We start from the raw sequence: 13,883 nt of genomic DNA, 5'->3' as shown, positions 1-13,883 counted from the left end.
TCTGCATCTGCAGGGATTGACACTAACAGAGGAGCTGAGCATTTGCATTCAGAAACGGAGCCCAAGTGGCAGCCCTAGAGACTGTCATCCTCCTCCTGCCCAACAACGAGCCCCGGTGATGGAAGTGCCCATCTCCCATTGCTCTCTTGCTCAGCCCAGCCACCACCTCAGCTCCGTGCTGGCAACACCTGGTAGGATGCCATAGACCCCATGGCAATTCCATGCAAAACCCAAAGCCAACAAAGTAGGGTAAATTAATGCTTAATTAAAAGCTGACGTAGGAAGAGAAATTAAATTAATGCCCTAATTAATGCGTCGGGTTTAGTCCAAATAGGAAACTTAACGATTCTCCTTTCCCTTTTTCAGTACTACGCTTACCTTGGAGCAGTGATGAATTTCAGTTCATTTGGCCCCAGTCCTGGAAAACATCCTCATTAAAAAATGTATTGAAGCCCACGCTTAATTCTCTTCCTGCCATGTTTAATTGCTGGCCTGGATAGGCATGGAGTTAAGTATTTGATTAAATAAGGCGGAGCTATTGGGAAAATTGTGCATAATTGCCCCCACTTTGCTAAGCTGATTTGACTCTTAAAAGCTCACTTAAAATCCTCTGTTGGAATAAGTAGCGTTAATCAGCATTACGGCATTTCTTTTATTCCAGTAGTTGTAGTGGGGCTGGTATTCATAAAGAATCACTCCTTTATGATGGAGAAGAATCCAAAATCTACCCGAGCAGCAAGTATTCTGTGAAGGAAACAGAGGCAGCCCCTTCAAACCCAAGCCGTTCTATGATTCTACAAGGAGAGGATGACAGGTGAGTACCAAAAAAAAAAGGCATTATGGCCCTTTTGTAGTTTGTTTTCTGGGTTTTGAGTTCTGAGTGATGTTATTCAGAGCCCTGTGGGATTTTCCTCTGCAACCACATGGCCCGAAGACAGGCATGTATAAAAAGCCAAGATGCTCGCTCGGTCTCCTGGTTCTTAAGGAATGGCATTGAAAAATGAAAGATGTTTTAATACTTATTAAGAAAAAACACCACAAGTCTAAGAAAAAATCACAATAGGTGTCTCTGAGTCTCTTTGGATAAGATTCCTATTAAAATCAATGTGAGTTTTGCAAGTGGTGGTGCTCAGGCGTTATTGATTGGTGACTGATAGATGATTTGTGTGTTTTTCTCCCATTGCAGTTTTCTCTCCCCAGCCAGTTTCTCATCCTTTCAGCTTTAAAAAGAAACCAGTTCTGGGAATTTAAGAGTGGACCGATTCTGTAAGATTCAGCTCAGTGTGAGGTCAGTGCATTCCTTCCGTCGTGTTTCAGATCCCAAATTGAAGGCCCAGAGAGAATGAAAATGCTCCGATCGTGTCCTTTTGAGGGCAGGGGTGAAGCTCCTTCTCTAGAAACCCACTCCACCCTCTCCAATGTGTGCACACAAACAGAAAGTTCCTATAGACCGTTTGAGGTCATGCATTGCATCAAATGACCGTGTTAATCCAGAGCTCTGCACACCCAGGGCAGATCCAACTCCATAGGAAATGAGCACATTCGTGTTTTCAGCATCAGGGAAAGGGGGGAAAAAAAGCCATCAGATTCTGAATCCAGCTCACGAAGCCTGGATGTCTGCAGTGTACGAGCATTTCTCATCCAGATACTCTGGCTCTAAATGTTAAATGTTTTTTTTATTAGCAGCCCTTCTATTGTGTGCACTGAAAGATGAGTCACTGCCCTTCAAGAGCGAAGCTGGGAATCAATAGACCTCTGTGAATTAGATAATGTGCTAAAATATGGATATCTAGAAAGGCATGAGAATTGTGACTAATGTGCAAGTAGGAACATACAGTGAAAATGGCCCAGCAGAGGGGTTAATCTTTCTGGAATCTTCTTTGGGACCCACCCCACTGGTGATGGTTAAGCATCCTGTTCGCCGTGGCCACGTGGTAGATAGATAGGAGGATGTGAAATTGAGCTCCCAGGCCCTGATGCACAGAAATTGAGTCTGCTGCTCTTGATGAGAGAAACCGCCTCAGGACTGCTTGCTAGGGAAACCAGCTGCACTCATTGCACCCTGAAGCCTGATTAGAAAGGCATAGGTGGGTGATAGATGATTATTCCCCTTTCCCCAGCGCTGCTGAGACCCATCTGGACCCATCTGTGCTCCCAGTTACAAGAGATACATGAAAATAGTGGAGCAAATGCAGCGTAAGGGAACGAAGGTGTTCAAAGGGTTGACCCTGCTTTGAGTTGGAAGATTCCCTTCCAACATCAGCCGTCATGTGAGATCCCTTGAAAACCCAGTCCCATGCCCTCAGGCAGCTCTCTCAATGCAATCTGGAAGCATATTAAGTCGGAATAAATCCAAGTTTTGCACTAGTTATCCAGAAATAGTCTTGTGGTTACCTAAGATGTGCTCTCCCCTTTCTAAATGTTGCATAAGCAGCTTCCAAAACTTTAGTAGAGTTGTCGTTTTATCTAATGAACCTTGCTAGCTTGCTGGAAAATAATTAGCCATTGAGCCCCCTAAAACAGCGTTAGCTGCAAGTAATGTGAGCTCCCACAACATGCTCATACATAGCAGTTCGGTTTGTATTGGGGGTTTTATTGTTGTTTCTCTAAACAGAGAGGATAGCCTCAGGCAGTTCTGAAAATTGCATCTCCAGCCAGTTGGGAAAAGTGAAAGTCAGAAACAATCGTCAACAAAATAAATTCTTCCTCCTGGCACATGATGTGCTGGACTTGGCAACACCAGGTGCTAACTCCCCTTCCCCAACCCAGACTCCCACTCCCGACTGGGAAGGGAAACAAGAGCCATAAAATACAGCTATGCACACGTAGAGATAAAAGGCCAAACCGAATCCCTTGTGTACCTCTGCAGCAGACAGAAGCAAAGCTAGACCACAAAGATTCATGGCTGTTAGTTGTGTGCTAGTCTAATCCAGTGGATCGTGTTCAAATCACTGAGCAGAAGTAAAAAAAAAAAGCCTGACATGGATATTTATGTGGCCATTATCTTTTGCCAGTCCTTTGCAGAGCACATTGCTTCGGTGTGAATTTTCCTCCTAAGAACCATCTGACGTAGGCACTTGTTATTATCCCCATGCTGGAGAGGAGAGGGGCTCTGCTGAAGGCAAATGACAACTGCATATTTATGTACCACTGGAAGACTTTCCCAGAATGGCAGAGGAAGTTCTTGGCGTGACAGCAACCAAACCTCAACTTACTCATGTTCTGGGCCGAGATATTAATCCTCAGAGCATAGTTCTGAGATATTTATTGAATAACAGTGATTTAAGCCTGTAAAAATACCAGATCTAGTCCTATAGAAGGATGCTGAGCTTAACTGTGTTGTTGTGAGGGCTGCAGCCACGTAGCAGCATCTGGATATCATGGAATCACAGAATGATTAAGGCTGGAAAAGTGCTTTAAGATCCCCAAGTCCATCCCCAGCCCATCCCCACCATTTCCCCTGACCACAAGGGGAACAACTTACTGTCTCTTGTCACCAACAAGGAAAATACGTTGGGTGTGGGAGTGGGAGCAGCCAAGAGGCGGCTTGGATCAGGAGGAAGGATGTTTTACAGCTGGTTGTCTTTCACAGTTGATTGCATTCAGTGGAACCATTTCTGACATGTCCCTTTCTGGCCAAATTATCTCAACCAGGCAGAGAAAAAAAAGGGGGAAAAGGAATTTTGCTTTTTTAATCAAGTGGTTATGATAAGGCAGAGCAAAAATACACTTGACTTGATTACCTTTATTATCAAAGGCCAGAATGATACAATAATTAGTTATATTTAACTTATCCACCGGTTGCCTTGGGGGATTAAGAGGTGATTTTCATGCAGACTGTGATATATGTCGGTTTATATCTAGCTGACAGGTATTCTTAGTGCTTGAGGCCCCAGTTCTTTGACCTAAAGCCAGCTGATATTGATTTAGATTTTCCGTAGATCAGATCCTCTTCCTGGAAAAAAGAAACAACCTACAGATTAAGACTTAAAGAAATTACTCAGGGTTTATACAAGTGCAAATGTGAGAGAAGAATTCACCTCCAAAAGACCCGCCTGTAATAGAGAGAAGAAAGTCTCTGATTTCTCCCATCGACATCCAACCAAATTTAGGCCTGTAAACTTCCTTCACTTCTGTGAAAATCCCAATCTATGATTCAAAGAGAGAAAAAAATAAAGTGCTGGCAGTTCCCTTAACTTAGTGAAAAAAATTTTTAGAGAGTGTTTTATATGATTGAGTGTTGAAGAGCTGTCATAAACCTTTTCATTTAGCAGCATCCCCAGATAGATAGCAAGAGGAGATTGCAATAACAGAGGAGAATGAGAAGGAGAGGATTTGCTGCGCTACCTCCAAACATTTCTCCCCAGGTCCCAGGCCCTACTCTCAGAAATTGAAAGTGTCTTAATTATTCAGGGGAAGGAAGATGCCCTGCTGTAACTTGTTGGATAATTATTCTGTGCTGACAGTGCCCCGAAGTACTTCACTGGTTTCTTTGCCTTGGAGCTAGCTGAAACATTGAAGTGTTTTGAGATCCGAGGGCCATTTACAGGAAGGGCATGGAGACCTGCTGTGAGCAGGAGGGATATCAGGACACACGAAGCAAAATGTCTCTTTAGAATCATAGAATAAAATCACAGAATCATTAAGGCTGGTTGGAAAAGACCTCTATGATCCCCAAGTCCCCAATTAGAGGTAGATGCATTGGCATGGGCTGTCTAGGGAGGTGGTGGGATCACCATCCATGGAAGTGTTGAAGAACTATGGAGATGTGGCACTTAGGGACATGGTCAGTGGTCATGGTAGGGGTAGGCTGGGGTTGGACTTGGTGATCCTAGAGGTTTTTCCAGCCTTAATGATACTATGATTCTATTTAGGGACATGGCTAGTGGGCAATATGGGATGGGTTGGGGTTGGACTTGGCAATCTTAGTGATCTTTTCCAACCTTAATGATTCTATGATCCACTTTTGGGGAAGTTTGGACTTCCAATGAGCACATCATTGTCTAGCAAATCCCAAGCCATCCTGGGAGCCTGCCACTTGAATGTGCCACCCTGAGTAGCGTACGTGGCATTGGAGCTCACACAGGCTGGCAAAGCTCCTCACATTCTGATGTGTTAGAAACATCCAAGCAAATGAGATGCAGTACTTGGGTATGAGTGTGTGGCTGTGAGGACTCAATCCTGCCAAGTATCAAACGCTGCTGTGGTCCATCTCCCGGTCAATGGGAGCTGCTGGCCCAGCACCAGGCAGGATGGAGCTGCCAAGGCTCCAGGCAGCAAGTAGCAGCGTGTGAGAAGTCACACCGCGAGCGTGCTGAGATGTTCACAACAGATCTTTCCAACAGTGAAAACTGCCTTTTCTCCTGCTCCCGCATTTAGCTAGCACCTGTCAAAGAGCATTAGAAGGGGGAAGATGACATGGAATTAAGAGAAAGATTTCTCATGGCTGGAGAATGGTGGTGAAGCCCCACTGTGCTGCCAGGCTGCTTTCTGCATCGGAGAGCTGCTTTGTTAGTAAGGAAGAAAACCACCAACAATCCCAACACTGCACGATTTTCTGCTGCTGGGTGCTGCAGGTATTTTAATCCACAAAGAAAATGAATATATTTCATGTAAATGTATATCAAAGTGACACGCCATCCTTCAGCTTGCTAATTTAAGGGGCTGGTATGGAGATGCTTGCTAGATGGAGAATGCTTGCTGCTTCCTCATAGTCAAACCCCTCTACAGCATCTCGCATTCAGCATCTAGGGTGACACGTGCTTCTGGAAGCACTTTGGATTGTTATTTCCTTTTGTCCGGGAATCTCTTCCTTTGGAAACAGTAAAGCCAACTCTCTTTTTCTTTGGACTCAAAGATAATTTTCCACGATCCATTTTTTCCTTCTCTTTTCCTCTTTGTTCCTTAAGGTTTCATCGTCTTTATGCCAGTGAAACTATGCACTTCAAATTCTCATCCCAAGGTTTTGAGTTGATTTTCATGGCAGATACAAGCAGCGATGCCTGCACTGATCTCAGTCGCGGTTTATTTTTATTCTTATATATCAGCAGCTATTTGTCATGCTACCTTGCAGTGTGGGACTCACATTTATATGGTTTGGGGAGATGTAACTCATTTTCTGTTTAATCCACTGTCTGTCAAAGGGAGAGATTTAAGATAGAATACCGTGGGCTTTCTGACGTGGCTCACGATTTTTTTATATGTGTATTTATTTATGTTTCGTGCAGGCTGTGTCATTTGTTAGGTTGAGTGCAAGAGAAAGTTGGTCTTCCAGTAAAATGTGATTTGAGACAATTTTTCGGTGTGCAATGGACTTCTGACATGATTTGGCAAGGTTCTGGAGTATTAACAGCGTCCTCGTGAACCAGCCACATTGTCGCTACAGTTCTGCTGCTAGGAAGGTCTTGGCAAGTTCTCTGTATGTTCATAGGTTTAAAAAGGAAAAAGCTGATGATTAAAAGAAGACGGTGCTCTAAGCAACCTGATTGAGCTGTAGATGTCCTCGTTCGTGGGAGGGGAGTTGGGCTGGGTGAACTTTAAGGGGTCCCTTCCAACTCGGTTCTGTGATTCTATGAGCCTGTGAGAATGAATGCTGTTCTTGGCAAAGCACTTTGAGATTCATGGACCAACACTTTGGTTCTCATGGAGAACTGTGAGCAGGGAGGTCAGCAGGGAGCTCGGAGGGAAGGTGAGCACAGGGATGGAAGCTGGTGGCGTTCAGAACAGTGACAGCGGAGGATGTTGGCTGAAATACAGGATCCCAATGTTGTGTGTATTCCTCATGAGAAGCAGATGCTGCTACCAGACTGCAAAGTGGGGGGCTGCAGCTTGCTCACAGTTGGCAGCGAGGAGGAGCTGGGAGCCTCTGGGTTCACTCTTCCACCCAAGCTGTCAGCACCCCCCATGTCAGACACGCGGAGGTGACTCGCATCCATCTGATGTGACAGGAGCCAGGAACGGCTCCCTGCCACCCCAACGTGATGCAGAAAATCACTCCCAGTCCTTCTTAAAAAGAACAATGATGGAGGTGTGATTCTTTCATCCAAAGAGACATCCACGGGGTGTCAGCTAGAGAAAGACCGATCCCTGCAGCCCATACTATAGGGAGCCTTGCTATGGCTGAGCACGGCCTGCGTCAGTGAGCTGGTGGTTATTTTGGACGGTCGCCGTATGTCTGGTGTGTCTCTGACTCTAAATGGGACTTCTGTGTTTTTTTAAGTCTTAAAGGAATACTCACTCGGTGTGACGACAGATTTGCAGTTTACTGGAAGAGATTTTGGCTTGGGAAATCATCCTCGGGATGGGAAGGAATGAAAATGACAAGAGTTGTTGGAAGGGACCCCTGGTGATCATCTGGTCCAGCCTCCCCCTAGGGTCAGTCCCCCACGATAGGCATAGGGCAATCAGCAGGCTGGGCAAATGAGCATAGGTCTCAGAGGCTTGACAGCACAGTGCAGCAGGCTTTGTGCATGGTGAGACTGAAGGAGGGAACTGTCTTGGTCCCAGAATGGTACCAGGAGATACTGAAATTCAGATGCAAAACTTCCAGCATCGCTTGGATCAGAAGGCAACACTCGGGTCTCACACATTCTTCTGGTCACCTGGGCTCGCTGGTGATGCTGAGCTGTGATAAATTAATCTGAACCTGAGCCCTCCAGGAGCTGATGGATATTCTGTTAGCCTGGTGCAGGAAAATAAATAACCAAGAATGAACGTGAGGTTGCTGCTTTTCCTTGAGGTTCTGGTTCCACAGCCTATAAATTAGAAGGCTCCAAACGCCACGAGATGCAACTTTCAGGAGAGAGAATGTACAGAGCACTGACGAGATGGCAGTAAACAAAAGAATTAGGCTGTATTAGCAGGAAGCTCTCAAAGAAGCGAGTTCTGAAACAGCTTCCCATGAGATTTGCGCCAGACGGTGATATAAAGCGCGCTCTTGAGAGCATTCCTTCATTGTCAGAAGGACAGGCTGTAGAAAGCCAGCTCTGAGAGATCTTCTCCATCATTTCTATGAGCCAGTATGCTTAGGTGCTGTCAGAAACACGTCAGAAAAGCATTTCTTCTGGATTAGACACTTGTTATCAGTCTGGAGTACCGGGCAATTGATGGTGAGGATTCATTGATGCACTGGACAAGGTAGACGAAGGCTGGGAACATTTGTCAGCCTTGGCTGAGCCTCCTTCCAGACAAACTCCAGTACCTTTGTCACTTTAAGGGAGTTTATTACTTCTTAGTGAAAAGCAAGGGAGGAAATATAACAGATGAAAGGAGGCTTGTGAGGCATTTCAAACCTGGTAAGAGAAAAGGAGCAGATGAATCTCAAAACAGCGCTTTGGAATCATTTGTGCTGTGGATGCATGGAAAGCTTGTGGGTTTCTTAAGCTGCTTCATGGCCTTACCCCACTCTCCTGAACCTCCAGCATGGCTGACCCAAAACTCTATAAATCATTTGATGCTATTTATCTGCCTTTCAGCACTATGGAGTGAACTGGTCACACATCAGCCACTGGCAAAAAGCAGCATGGAGGGCAGGTGGGCAGCAGAGCTGCCTTTACAGCCCCATTTGCCTGTGGTGGTGTGAAGCAAAGCCAAGCTCAGGTCTGCCTTCTGATCTCAGCAGCCTAATTGGGTCATGGAAAATTTGGGTTTCGACTCGGGAAAAAGCTGTGTCATTTGAATTAATTAGATGTGGCTATTCCCTCTCTGTAAGCATCTGCAGACGAGAGAGCAGGAATACACTGATGACTTGCAGGAGCCTTTTACTGTTGGACTGAAAAATTCTTGTGACAGTGCACACAACCCTTTGGCTTATGTGCCCATTAGTCCTCTGAATTCATTACCTGAGAGCAGCTGGTTCTGAGAGTCAGGCTGTGCCCACAGGTGTCAATAGATGGGCCAGAATAAAGTTACTCATTCAGGCTGTGGGAAACCCTGCGAGGTAGAGCAGCCTTCCAGCCACAACCCAAGGGGAGCTCAGGTGCATGTAATGTGACTGGAAGGGATGGAGCCAGGATCTGCCCCTCCCCAGACCTCATTTAGGGGTTGGCAGTGGAGGTTATGGTGTCTTGCTGGAGATCTGTGTATACCTGAGACCTTCTGAAGTTAAGTAGCTTCTTTTCTTTGTTTCTGTGCTCGTGGCTGTTGCATTTGTGCAAATCCTTGCTTGCTGCAGTTTGGGACCTTGCTGCTCTGTTGTCATTGCTGTGCTTTCCATTGTGTTTCAGTAGGCGTTGAGTTAGTGCTTGGCAGATAGGCCCCCCAGTGGGTTGCCCCTGTTTTTTACAGAGGTCAGAAGTCTTTAGGTCAGCTTCAAATACTAAATGCCATTCGATTGAAAGTTGGCTGTTGTTTGGGACAGCGGTTTCTGTAGAGTCTCTCCATTCTGGTTCACAGAACAGAAGCCTTGATTCTGGAGATAAAAATTAATGTGCTACATCATCTGCTGAAGTGGGAGAAGCATTTTGATATGCAGGGATATCAGGCTCGTTATGAGCGCTGTTAGTTAACCATAAAAACCTGAAACTGTGGAACCCAAAAGACATCTGCCTTGTGTCCGGTTCTCTCTTTTTATATCCTGTAGACAATAAGCCTGTGTTGTAGACCTCCAGTTTGTCTTTGGTGCGCGCTGTTACCCTCATATAAATGTATGACACAACGTGTATCTTCAGGGTGAGCTTTGACGAGACAAGATTGCAGTAATGGTCAAAGGCAAAAACATTAATACAGTAAATAACATTTCATGTTTCAGTGCAGCAACTCAGAGCTTTTCATTCCCACTGCATCCTTGTGGAAGAGCGTACAATAGGGGGTGAATGAGGCATTCAAAGGGAAACCAATGGCCCAAAATCTTTAGCGTAGTCAGTAACGCAGTCTTGAACTCGTGCTTTGCTCTTAATTGTGAACAGACATTTTCATTCTGTGTGGATAGAATAGCCTGGATAAAATATTAACAATCTCTTTCTCCTTTGAATGTTTCTGGTATTCTCCAGGCAAGGACTTCCTGTGTTTTTAAGTCGAGCAGAAGAAAATGGTGCGTTTGAAAGGATGACATAATAAATGTTTGTGACATTCTCAGACACTTCAGTAATACGAATTCTCTAGTTGGAGAAATTTGTACGTTTTAATGCAAGTACAAATTGACTTCAGATGTTTCCGTGCTTCTCTCAGTAGATTCAGGCACCCTTCCAGGCTGGGTGAAGCTCAGGGTAATTCACTGAATGCAGTGCACTGAGGTTAGGCTTAAAAGCATCTCTTCTCTTACAGATATGGCACAATGTGATTCTGAATCTGAGAACCCTCCACTGAGGGAGGTGGTCATTGGGTGCAGTGGGAATAGGTTGGAATCGGGCTTGGGGATCATAGAGGACTTTTCCAACCTTCAGTGATTCTATGAAGGTGGCTCAGGGCGAGAGCTCATCTCTGCTTCTGCCCCTAATGTGTGTTCAGTGGGAACGTGGCTCTGTGTCTCTGCCTCAGTTTCCCCAGTTAAACTGTACATCCTAAAGCTGTGCACAGAAGTGCAGGGTTTTGATTGTGAAACCCAGAGTCAAGGACAAATTTGGGCTTATTAAGTAGATGTGCCCCAGTGATCGCTTCAGGATCTGTGCCTTCCCCTGCACAGCTCTTTGCAGATCATGAGTGACTCAACCGATATCAGGATATCTCTGCATGAGTGTTCGGTTTTCAGTCCTTGCTCTGGAGAGCTCTCATCCAAATCACCCTCTGCCTTGTATGGTGAGGCACGGTGTAATTAAGATATTTGCCAGATGTTCTCCAGAGTGGGAGTGACAGAGCTGCAAACTGACCCCGAATCCCTTCTGCCCTTGTTTTTTTTCCCTGTGCTTCAGCCCACAAGGCGATTCTTCCTCTCATTTGTCTGTAAAGTCATTTATATAACATGAGTACTGAAGTGTGTCCTTTACGCAGCCTCCTCTTTCATCCGCAGCAACTGCATTCAGATCCGTCTTAAATCAAGCCCAAAAGCCTTGAGAATTTTTGCTAGCGCATCATCTGTCAGAGGTCTTTCTACCCGAATAAATTTGTGTACACCCAGAGCACGCCAAGGGAAGGATCAAATTAATTGACTTCTCCTTCTAACAAAACATTTTTGGGAGCGGGGACATCAAAATGATCATCTGACACAAATCATCTGTTTCTTTTTTTCTCTCTTTCCTCATCCTTCTTTTTTTCTCCTTTATGGAAGGAAAAACAAAGGCATCCTTTAGGATGATATTTGCAGTGTCGTTGTCTCCAGTGCAATCATGACATTTCATCACGGAGCAACACCTCCTGCCTTTCCAATTGCATTAAATTTTCAAGATGTCTCGGAGTCAGCCCAGAGCAAACTAGATCAGATGGATGCCTGGCTGCGAATATTTCCAGGCCCCCTTAAAGAACTGTGAAAGATTTAGGTTTCTTTAGTGCAAACTGTGGTAGACAATACATTTATTCTCTTCTCTCGGTGCCAGCAAAGTCCCAGGGACCAGACTGGAACGGAGGAGAGGCAGATGGGAGTAAAGTGGTGATGACATGCAGCCATTCGGAGGTCAGTTATGGATGGGAGCACTAAGCATTTAATTATATGATTAAAAACTGCCCCATCTTCCCCAGAAAATACTTCATGTTTTGTAAAGTCGGTGTCAAGGATATCCATCTCCCTTTTCTTTTCCTCCCCATGTTTCACTTGGACTCTGGAATTTTGCACAAATGGACACGGAAAACCATTTTCTTTCCTGTCCTTTGGAAGGGGCGGCTCAGTACTGTGGCTGCCCAGGGAGGTGATGGAGCTGCCATCCCTGGCAGCATTCAAGGGACGTCTGGATGAGGAGCTACAAGATGTGGTTTAGTGGCTGTGGTAGCAATGCTAATGGGAGGAAGGTTGGACTGGATGATCTTGTAGGTCCTTTGCAAGCTTGTGATTCCGATTCCATGATGGGATCTGCCCCCCTGCAGCTCACAATGCTTCAGAGCCGATTTTCTTCCTTTCTACCTTTGAACTTCAAACCCAAGCTTAAACCTGCATCCAGGCTTCTTCCCTTGGTTGTGTTGCATTTAATGGCTTTTAGTAGCAATATAAGGCTGGAAATGAGATTATGAAAACAGTTTATGGGCCAAATTCATTTATGAAGATAAACCTGCATGAGGACTCAGAGCTCTCCCAGGGAAGGCTCTCCTAGCTGTAATTATTATTACATAAACAGCAAGTGAGTTTGGATGCATTTCATTCTAACATTAAGCAGTTAGCTTTTCTTTTAATCTCTTAATGTTATTTTCCCCAGGCATTTTGGAGGTGGTGGGGAAGATCCTGAGTAGTAAAGCATGAACCAAATGTGCTAGCAAGAGTGGGAAGTCTCTGTGTGATGTCAGCAGTGGTTTGTCTCAGATGTTTAGCAATAATGAAACATACAAAAGCTTTCCTTTGACTAATAGCGCTGCTGCTCATTGAGATGAGAGAAGAACTGATCTGCTCAGCATCCTGTGCTGTGCGTGCTTCCCCTGTACACGCACCCCCAAGACAACCATCCCCACAGGGAATGGGATCTTTTTTCTTTCCTAGTGGAAAACTTGGCAGCTTTGAATGCAGAGTTCATTTCTGCATTGGCCTTTGGGAAGGGGCAGCGTTTTTGAGTGCTGTTTCAGAGCCTTGCCAATTATTATTAATTAAAACAGGCTTGGTATTGCCTGTGTCAGCCTGCTTCACATCCAGAATTCACAGCTGCAGCTCAGGGCTGCCCAGCACCCGGCTCCTGCAGCTCAGCTGCTCTCCCTGCATGCGCTGTCACCACCAATTGCTTCCTGGCCATAATTTGAGGCAGAACAGCCACAAAGCGCTGTCAAAAGCCTGTGTTTACACAGCCAAGTCATGCCCTTAATATTTAGCATAAACATATTTGGGCCGATGGATTGCAAACACCTCAAAATGCCTGAAAAACCAGAGTTTGGCAGCAGCACACGGTGGAGCTGCGGTGATTACAAAGCTGGGTGTGAATCAGGCTCTCAGGTCCTAATGTTTGGGCTCAGGCTCCTGCCTGGGAAATGATGGACTTGCAGGAATCTGGAGCAGCAGGGAATTGAATCATTCTTGATCCAGATAAGTTCACTGTTGGAAACAGGAGTCTATGGTTTTTGCTGCACAGGGATTTGGAAATGTCTTTTTAATCTAAGTTAATCGTTCTTAATGTCCAACTTGACACATGCCTGCTTCCATGGGCAAAGACCTGTGCAAGCAGGTACCTGTGGCAGGCAGGGTGTTTGGAGACAGGATCTCCTTGACTTGCTCAGGGTTATGTCATGACAGCAGAGGCTGCTGTCAGCTTGCCAGAGCTATTTGTAGAGCTCCTTCTCTGGATGGCTGGGGTGCTGTGAACTGTGGCCATCGGTGATTCAGAGCAACGTGGGGAAAGGACATGCTGGGAATCAGATCCGCCTGACAGGTGAATAGATTTGTATTTGCAGAGGCCAGCTTGGAGCAAAGCAAATGAGCAACTGTCCTTCCAGCTGCTCAGCCATGGCCAAGGGTAAAGCAGACACAGAGCAAGGCAAGCAATACGCAATGTGCATCCTGCATGTGCAGGGCTCACCATACTGGTGCTTGGAGTAAGGGCTTGTAAAAGTGGTAGTGGTGGCTGAGGGATGCCCTGAGGCTGGGCGGTGGCACTTGTTTAATCATGAAATCCTTGGATTTGGAAGAGATGTTTTTAAGGGAATCTGGGGTTAGGAGCAACGTGTTTGGGGTGGAATGTGGGATGTTGGCTTGAAAAGCATGAGCACAGCTGTGTGTTGGCAGAGCAGGAAGACACAGGGGCAGCAGCGTCACCTGGGTCGCATTTGATGTGGCAGTGACTTGAGTGGTGTGCACAGGGGGCCGCCAGCAGCAAGCAGAA

The 13,883-nt window shown here is 45.7% G+C and overlaps 1 long non-coding RNA gene across 2 annotated transcripts in view; it reads left to right on the top strand.

Annotated features, from left to right (window-relative positions):
* Nucleotides 1–684: 684 nt before the first annotated feature.
* Nucleotides 685–13,883, top strand: part of LOC140262645 (uncharacterized) — a 30,427-nt gene continuing 17,228 nt past the window's right edge. For both annotated transcript variants that reach the window (XR_011905846.1, XR_011905845.1), the window contains exons 1-2: nucleotides 685–814; nucleotides 1,187–1,288. This is a non-coding gene — a long non-coding RNA (uncharacterized lncRNA). The remainder of the gene's footprint in view (nucleotides 815–1,186; nucleotides 1,289–13,883) is intronic.

The sequence above is a fragment of the Excalfactoria chinensis genome, chromosome 25 (assembly GCF_039878825.1).
Source record: "Excalfactoria chinensis isolate bCotChi1 chromosome 25, bCotChi1.hap2, whole genome shotgun sequence".
In the NCBI taxonomy this organism is placed as follows: Eukaryota; Metazoa; Chordata; class Aves; order Galliformes; family Phasianidae; genus Excalfactoria; species Excalfactoria chinensis.
The sequence above is the reverse complement of the archived record's forward strand: the minus strand, read 5'-3'. Positions and strand labels throughout refer to the sequence as shown.